Raw genomic sequence first — 9,235 nt, forward strand, 5'->3', positions numbered from 1 at the left:
TCCTTCATCTTCTTCTTCTTCTGGTTCTTCTGGTTCTTCTGGTTCTTCCTCCGGTGTTCTCGTCCAGCATCTCCTCCGCAGCGTCTTCTTCCCTTCTTCTCCTTGGGCCGCTCCGCATCCATGATGGCATGGAGGGAGGCTCCCGCTCTTCTCTGCTTCATCTTCTTCTCTTCTTCATCTTCTTCTCTTCTTCAAATTCTTCCCCGGGCTGCTCCGCATCCATGCTGGCATGGAGGGAGGCTCCCGCTGTGTGACGCTTCTCCTCTTCTGATGGTTCTTAAATAACGGGGGGGCACCTGGTGACCCCGCCCCCCTCTGACGCACGGGACATGACGGGACTTCCCTGTGGCATTCCCCGTGACGTCACAGGGAAGTCCCGTCAATTCACCGTGCGTCAGAGGGGGGCGGGGTCACCGGGTGCCCCCCCCTGTTATTTAAGAACCGTCAGAAGAGGAGAAGCGTCACACAGCGGGAGCCTCCCTCCATGCCAGCATGGATGCGGAGTGGCCTGGAGAAGAAGATGAAGAAGAGAAGAAGAAAAGAAGACGTAGAAGAGAAGAAGATGAAGAGAAGAGCTGGAGCCTCCCTCCATGCCATCATGGAAGCGGAGAGGCCCGAGGAGTAGAAGGGAAGAAGACGCCGCAGAGAAGATGCTGGATGAGAACACCGGAGGAAGGACCAGAAGAACCAGAAGAACCAGAAGAAGAAGAAAGAAGCATTTAAATAAAGGAATTGTCAAAAACTGTCTCTTGTCATTTTTAACATTTTTGACACTTTTTTAGTGAAATGGTAGGGGGGTACCCCCTTACCATTTCACACAGGGGGGCCGGGATCTGGGGGTCCCCTTGTTAAAGGGGGCTTCCAGATTCCGATAAGCCCCCCGCCCGCAGACCCCCACAACCACCGGCCAGGGTTGTGGAGATGAGGCCCTTGTCCTCATCAACATGGGGACAAGGTATTTTAGGGGGCTACCCCAAAGCACCCTCCCAATGTTGAGGGCATGTGGCCTGGTATGGTTCAGGAGGAGGGGGCTGCTCTCTCATCCCCCCTCTTTTCCTGCGGCCTGCCAGGTTGCGTGCTCGGATAAGGGTCTGGTATGGATTTTTGGGGGGACCCCACGCCGTTTTTTATTAAATTTTGGTGCGGGGTTCCCCTTAAAATCCATACCAGACCTGAAGGGCCTGGTATGGAATTTAGGGGGACCCCCACGTCATTTTTTTTTTTAAATTTTGGTTTGGGGTTCCCCTGTGGGGAATTCCCATGCTGTTTTTATCAATGAACTTCTATGTGTATTGTCAGACCGGCAATGCAATAGCCGCGAGTAGTTTTATATGACTTTTTTTCCTTTCAAATGTAATTTTGCTGTCAGACTGTTCTAAACACGGGAAACATGCGCCCCTTTACAGGCATACTATAGACACCCCCCAGGTACGAAATTTAAAGGGATATTACACTTTTATTGTTTCGCTTTAAGCATTATTAAAATCACTGCTCCTGAAAAAACTGCCATTTTTAAAACTTTTTTTTGCATTGATCCATGTCCCCTGGGGTAGTAAACACTTTTTATGACAATAACTTGCATATAAGCCTTTAAAATTAGCACTTTTAATTATTCATGTTCGTGTCCCATAGACTTTAACGGTGTTTGCGTGTTCGCACAAACTTTTTTCCTGTTCACATGTTCTGGTGTGAACTGAACAGGGGGGTGTTCGGCTCATCCCTACTCTACACCACATAAGCTTTATATAGAAAGGTACAGAGCAAAGATGCTGCTGTAAGCTATATTTTCTTATATGTGTGCCTTGCAAAAACTGTTATGCCCCGTACACACGGTCGGATTTTCCGACGGAAAATGTGTGATAGGACCTTGTTGTCGGACATTCCGACCGTGTGTAGGATCCATCACACATTTTCCATCGGATTTTCCGACACACAATGTTTGAGAGCAGGATATAAAATTTTCCGACAACAAAATCCGTTGTCGGAAATTCCGATCATGTGTACACAAATCCAACTGACAAAGTGCCACGCATGCTCAGAATAAATAAAGAGATGAAAGCTGGTGGCCACTGCCCCGTTTATAGTCCCAACGTATGTGTTTTACGTCACCGCGTTTAGAACGATCGGATTTTCCGACAACTTTGTGTGACCGTGTGTATGCAAGACAAGTTTGAGCCAACATCCGTCGGAAAAAATCCTAGGATTTTGTTGTCGGAATGTCCGAACAAAGTCCGACCGTGTGTACGGGGCATTACAGTCTGAGAATACAGAACTTAAACTAACTAGCAGATTATAGTGGTAAAGAGAAAATTTATTTTGAATGGGACTTTAACCACTTAAGGACGAGCCTCGTTTTGGATTTTAGGTGTTTACATGTTTAAAACAGGTTTTTTTTTGCTAGAAAATTACTTAGAACCCCCAAACATTATATATGTTTTTTTTTTCTAATACCCTAGAGAATAGAATGGCGGTCATTATACTTTATTTTGCACCGTATTTGCGCAGCGGTCTTATAAGCGCACTTTTATTTGGAAAAAATGCACTTTTTTGAAAAAAAAAAATAAGACAACAGTAAAGTTAGCCCAATTTTTTTTTATATTGTGAAATATAATGTTATGCCAAGTAAATTGATACCCAACATGTCACGCTTCAAAATTGCGCCCACTCGTGGAATGGCGTCAAACTTTTACCCTCAAAAATCTCCAGAGGCGACGTTTAAAAAATTCTAAAGGTTGCATGTTTTGCATTACAGAGGAGGTCTAGGGCTAGAATTATTGCTCTCACTCTACCGGTCGCGGCGATACCTCACATATGTGGTTTGACCACCGTTTTCATATGCGGGAGCTGCTCACATATCTGTTCGCTTCTGCGCACGAGCTCGTTGGGACGGGGGGGTTTTTAAGTTTTTTTGTTTTTTTTTATTATTTATTTTACATTATTTTATTTATTTTTACACTGTTTAAAAAAAAATTGTGTCACTTTTATTCCTATTACAAAGAATGTAAACATCCCTTGTAATAGGAAAAAGCATGACAGGACCTCTTAAATATGAGATCTGGGGTCAAAAAGACCTCAGATCTCATATTTACACTAAAATGCAATTAAAAAAAAAAAGTCATTAAAAAAATGACATTGAAAAAATATGCCTTTAAGAGGCGTGGGTGGAAGTGACGTTTTGACGTCGCTTCCGCCCAGCAATGTCATGGAGATGAGTGGGCGCCATCTTAGCCTCACTCGTCTCCAGGCACAGCTTGGAGTAGGACGCGATCGCCTCCACCGCTACCGACGGCTCCGGTAAGAGGCGGAGGGCACCGGATCGCGGCGGGAGGGGGGTCCCTCTCCCGCCACCGACAAAAGTGATCTTGCGGCGAATCCGCCGCAGGGACCACTTTTATCAGAAAGCCAGTCGCCGCACAAAAACGGGGATACCGGGGTTATGGCAGCTAGCTGCTGCCATAACAACGATATCCCCCTTCAAAGTTTGGACGTACATTGGTGTGCGGCGGTCCAGAAGTGGTTAAAGGTACTTCATGTATACACAGAAAAACAATTTATTAAAAGTATAAATCATTTATTGGAAGAAAAAATATACACATTTAAGACACAATAAAATATGCAACTACAGTTACAGTCATGGTCCTGGGTATGCACACCTATCTAAACCCTGACCTAATGAAAAAACTGGAGTTGCAAATACAGAGTTCCTGTGTCCTAAAATTTCGACATGTTTCGCCAAGTCGGCTTCATCAGGAAAAGGACGAAGGCATTCATGTATAAAAAATTAAAACCAATGACTTGTATAGAGCCTTAGGTGTATAAACAGAAAACAAAAAATTGAAATTAATTAACATATCACAATACATAGAGAAAAAAATTAAATTTTAACACGATATAGCATTGTAAGTGCATGATTCACGTTGGTATGTAATAATAAAAAAAAAAAAAAAAACCCAAAAACAACCCAACCCCCACAACCCGGAACCCTTGCCCCGTACCTTGATGGGTCCCGGAGTGAGCACCGCCGGGAGGGGGGGGGGGAGAAGGGAAGTCACATGCCCCCACCGCCTGGACCCCAGACCAGTCCCTATAGTGTCAGACTTCCCGTAGGGGGAGATTTGGTTTTCACTTAGGTCAAACAGGTAAGCAGTGCAGCAATATCTGCAACGAATTATACATCAAAGTATAAGTAATTATAAAACAGCTTGAGGGTAGGGGAAGCACCAGTCCATGACCAATAGTAAATGAACCGTACTCACCACACTCCCATATCTCTATAAGTATAATAGTGTACACGCCCAGAGCTCATGCGGACAGGGCAGTTATTAACGACATCAATAGATTCACTTCGTATGGTAAGCTTCACGTCATCTACACAACTAATAAGACATATAGGCATCTATCTGACATTGCCTTCTACGAAAACACCCAACCCCCATCTCATAATGCAAAAAGTGTATATAGAATAAGAGGTATTCTCACCTCAAAATGACTGATGCTAAAGCTAATCCCGTCCTCAATAGGCACAAAAAATGAGAAAATGCATGGGGGTGGCAGAGAGGCACAAAGCCAAATTGCCAAAAAGGAAAGAAGGCTGTAGGCGATCTCTGCAACATAAAGAGTGTATCAGGATCAATATGGAATCCCTCAGATTTCCAAGTGGGAACACAGGCAGTCACAGAGCCAAAATGAAAAAATTATCTTACAAAAACCCCACTGTCAAGTACCATGAGCTCCCAGGCTGTGTCAACATGCATCTGCGCAATCTGAGGTTTAAATATCCCCCCCGTGGCGCCAAAGTGGGCGTGTGACGTCACGCCGCACTGACGCTCCGCAGACGCAAAGGAGGAGGTGCATGCAGCACGGACTGACATCCGGAAACAATGACCGCATCCGGTTTCCGGCTAGCAGGGTGAAAGACAGACCCTGCACACAGTGCAGGACAGGAAAGCTGTCCTGCAGATGTAATATACAGCTGGGATGTCGTGAAAGAAAATGCACCTCGGGGCAGGCATGCATCGGGACAGTGTCACCCATACGGGTGCATTACTACTCCCAATGCACACCCTTGGGCGTCTGTACGGGAGTCAAAAGACAGGGACAGGACAGACCCCAGCCTGAGGAACGATGTGACAGAAAAAACAAAAACCCAAAACTCACCCACCAACCCCTCAAAATAACATCCAAACCCAATGAGGGCATGCATATATTTTCCATTTATCAATACTCAATCAAAGTAGACAAGTGATCAAAATCTATACACAATTGTATCACATGTATCAATTGATAATTTAGATTTCCATTTACTACCTGGCGGGTGAGTGACCAACAACACCATCTAGTAGGTAGCAGCTAGGCCAATGCCAGGGCACAGGCACACAGGATCACCAGAGGACCCAAAAAGATGGCATAAAGGAAAAGAAAAACCATGAATGACAGAGAAACTGTGGTCAGGAGGGCTCAAGATGCAAACATGGCTGCTCCCAAGAAAAAAAAAAGGGGGGGCACAATTCACAGAAAAGGCTTGTAACTAATCCCCTCGTTCAAACCTGGAGAGCGGGTGGCCTGTAGCATGTAGATCCACCTGGTCTCCAGCTGGAGAAGCTTGTTGTCAATGTCCCCCCCACGTTCATGTTGAGGTAGATGTTCCAGGCTGAAAAAGCCAATTGACTTGCGATTGAAGTTATGATACAATCCCACATGGCGGCTTATGGATGTCTCCATTTTATGTTTTGAAATCAGCGATACATGGTCCCTGATTCTACAAAACAGTGGGCGCTTCGTTTTACCCACGTAAAAGGCTCCACAATGGCATTGCATTAAATACACAGAGCCAACTGACTGACAGTTGGTTCTGTGTTTTGGAGTCCATAGATTTCCGTTGGGGAGCTCAGTGCTCCTTCCTGCAGTGATAAATCGTCAAAAATTACATTTGCCGCATGGGTAAGTAAGTGGCTAGTGACCAGAGTGTCTCTAAGTGAACGGGATCTCCTATAGGTTATTTCTGGATGAGGTTTAATAAATTGACAGACTTTTTGATCAGCGGTCAATAGATACCAGTATTTGTTATAAATTTTGCGTATCTTAGCATGTTGTCAGTTATATTTCGTAATGATTTGCGTTGATGTAGAGGATTTGTCTTGCCTAGGTTTGTACGGCAGCCTATGTCTATTAAGATTTTTCACTCAATTGAACGCTTTCCTTAAGCATGTTCTGCTATAACCCCTAATCAAAAGGCGATCGCGTAAAGCATTGACTTCCCTTTGAAAATCTGCATCATGTGTGCAGTTACGTTTAAGTCTTAAGAATTGACTGTATGGTATGCTTTTGATCAGTTTTTCAGGATGCGAACTACTGGCGTGTAGCAAACTATTTCCCGCCGATGGTTTCCTAAACAGGGTAGAACTAATCATCCCTGTAGCGTCTGTAAAGATTTCAACATCCAGAAAGGTTATGCTTGATTGGTCAAATGTGTATGTGAATTATAAATTATATGTATTCACTTGTAGACTTTCCAAGAATTTTTGCAAGTTTTCTTTTGATCCTGCCCATACCATGAATACATCGTCGATGTAACGATGACATGGAATCATTTGACCAATATCCACCGACCTTGACTCATCCGAAAACAGGTCACATTCCCACCCCCCCAGGTACAGGTTTGCATAAGATGGGGTACACTTGGCCCCCATAGCAACACCTTGCACCTGGAGGTAGTGGGAACCTTTAAATTCAAAAACATTGTGTGTTAGGATAAATTCCAACAACTCAATAACAAATTCGTTATATTTCCAATAGTCAAGGTCACGTTCACAGAGAAACAACTCCAACCCCTCTAGCATGTGGGATTGAGTTATACAGGGCCTCTATGGTTTTTTTTGTTGTTTTATTATTTCATACCAACGTGAATCATGCACTTACAATGCTATATCGTGTTAAAATTGAATTTCTTTCTCTGTGTATTGTGATATGTTAATTAATTTCAATTTTTTGTTTTCTGTTTATACACCTAAGGCTCTATACAAGTCATTGGTTTTAATTTTTTATACATGAATGCGTTCGTCCTTTTCCTGATGAAGCCGACTTGGCGAAACATGTCGAAATTTTAGGACGCAGGAACTCTGTATTTGCAACTCCAGTTTTTTCATTAGGTCAGGGTTTAGATAGGTGTGCATACCCAGGACAATGACTAACTGTAGTTGCATATTTTATTGTGTCTTAAATGTGTATATTTTTTCTTAGAATAAATGATTTATACTTTTATTAAAGCGGGATTTCGGCCACTGTAATTTTTTTTTAAAAGTCAGCAGCTACAAACACTGTAGCAGCTGACTTTAAATAAGTAGACTTACCTGTCCTGGGTGCCCGCGATATCGGCCGCCCGAGGCCGACCCGTCCCTTGGGTCGCGGCACCGCCATCCTTGCGGCTTTACTGCCAGTTTCCTACTGCACACATGCGAGCGGTGCGGCGATCTGTGAATGTGAATTTGTAGGGATGTTGGTACATTTGTATTATATGTTTCTTGTCTGGTGCTGACCTCTTTCCATATACATTTAGATAGCTAGCAGATTAATCCAAGTTAATCTTATATGAACTTATATAAAGATGGATTCACTTCTGTTCAGTCATATTACTACACAGTGAATTCAGAACTGTCTAGTACCGCCGACTGAATCCCTCGTATGCTGCGTGGCGTGCTCTCTCTCATACTTACCTTCCAGCTCCACTCGGGCCAATGTGAACAATGGAGCTGCAGCCTGCCGACATCACTTCTGGTTTCCATCTGTTCCACGAAACCCGGAAGTAACCTCTACATTTAAACAACAATGCTCCCATCCGTAGTGATTCTACGAGTGGAAGCTGCTGGGTGATTTCGATTGCGCCGCAGGTAAAAATCCTGCAAATGAAGTGCCACGTCTGCAATCTTGTGATTGCATTGACGTGGCCCTTCCCATAGTGCACTGTGTCCGGTGCCTGAACACAATGCACTTAGTTAAAGGACTTTTTTTTTTTTCTTAAAGGGGCCATTTACAAAAAAAAAATGTTTTTTTTTTTTTGGTGACTACAGGAGAGGGTGCGCCTCCTATGGATGGGCCGCCACTGCTCTCAGGGCTTCCATTTGTCTGTACTTGTCATAATGTCATAATGGCTGTGTCTAGGGTGTCGGTGTAAGATGGGGGTGGGGGGCAACACCAAGGGGTGTATTTATAAAAAATGTTTTATATATATATATCAGAGCTATTTGTTCTATGCAACTGCATGTACATTCATTCTGTGCAAATGGGTGGCCAAGTCAAATGTCGCTATATTCTATCCAGGAGAATGAATTAAATACTCATTTACTATGATCATCAGCTCCATCTAGTGGCCATATTGTGGTATGTTTCCCCAAAACTCTTGTTAGAGCAGATCTTTAGTCATTTGTGTTCATCTTTCCATCTATCAAATCTTCTGCCCTTGTTGTTGTTTTAACTTTGGATAGTAAAACTTTTTTTTTTTTTTCTGCCAGTAAATCCCCTATACAGGGGGGGGAGGAGAGAGAGAGAGAGAGAGAGAGAGAGAGAGAGAGAGAGAGAGAGAGATTATACAAAAGGGCGTTAATATTGAGACCTGCCTAGAGCGTTGTGATGTCTAAATGTAGCACAGGGTATAATGTATTGTATTGAGCATGAGATAATCTGCATGAGCAGTAATATTCTGCAGTGATCTGATAAATGAACGTTATACAAGATGATTTAAAGGGACAGTCTCCACTGATAATTATGGATGGGTGTAATGCTCAGCAGGGATGAACATATCATTGAAGGAAATTGGTTTTGCCCCCCCAAAACAACTTGCTCCGCTCATTAGCTCCTTAGCAGAGACCCAGAATAGAAAGGACACAATTTTGTTGCGCTGGAATCATAAAAATAGGAAAGATTAATGTAAAAGCAGCTAACACAACATGCGAGGATTGCACATTAATTGATGTAATAAATGGTGTAGCGCTAATTAAAACTGTATAATGAGCTTTCAGTGTTTCAGATGAATAAAACAACAACTTCACTTTAAAAGCCCATATTTACAGTGATGAATCTTGTGAGATCCAGTTGCAAAGAAGCACTTTTGCCTCCAAGTGCTAAACTTCAAGAAGTCGTACCAGAAAACCCCTGGCATTACCTCAATCTTTTTCTTCTTCTTCGTACTGGGGGCAATGCTGTGCGGTGTTTGAGGTGTGATGCTCTGCAGGACTGGGCG

This window comes from Aquarana catesbeiana, linkage group LG06 (genome assembly GCF_042186555.1).
Source record: "Aquarana catesbeiana isolate 2022-GZ linkage group LG06, ASM4218655v1, whole genome shotgun sequence".
NCBI classification, from domain to species: Eukaryota; Metazoa; Chordata; class Amphibia; order Anura; family Ranidae; genus Aquarana; species Aquarana catesbeiana.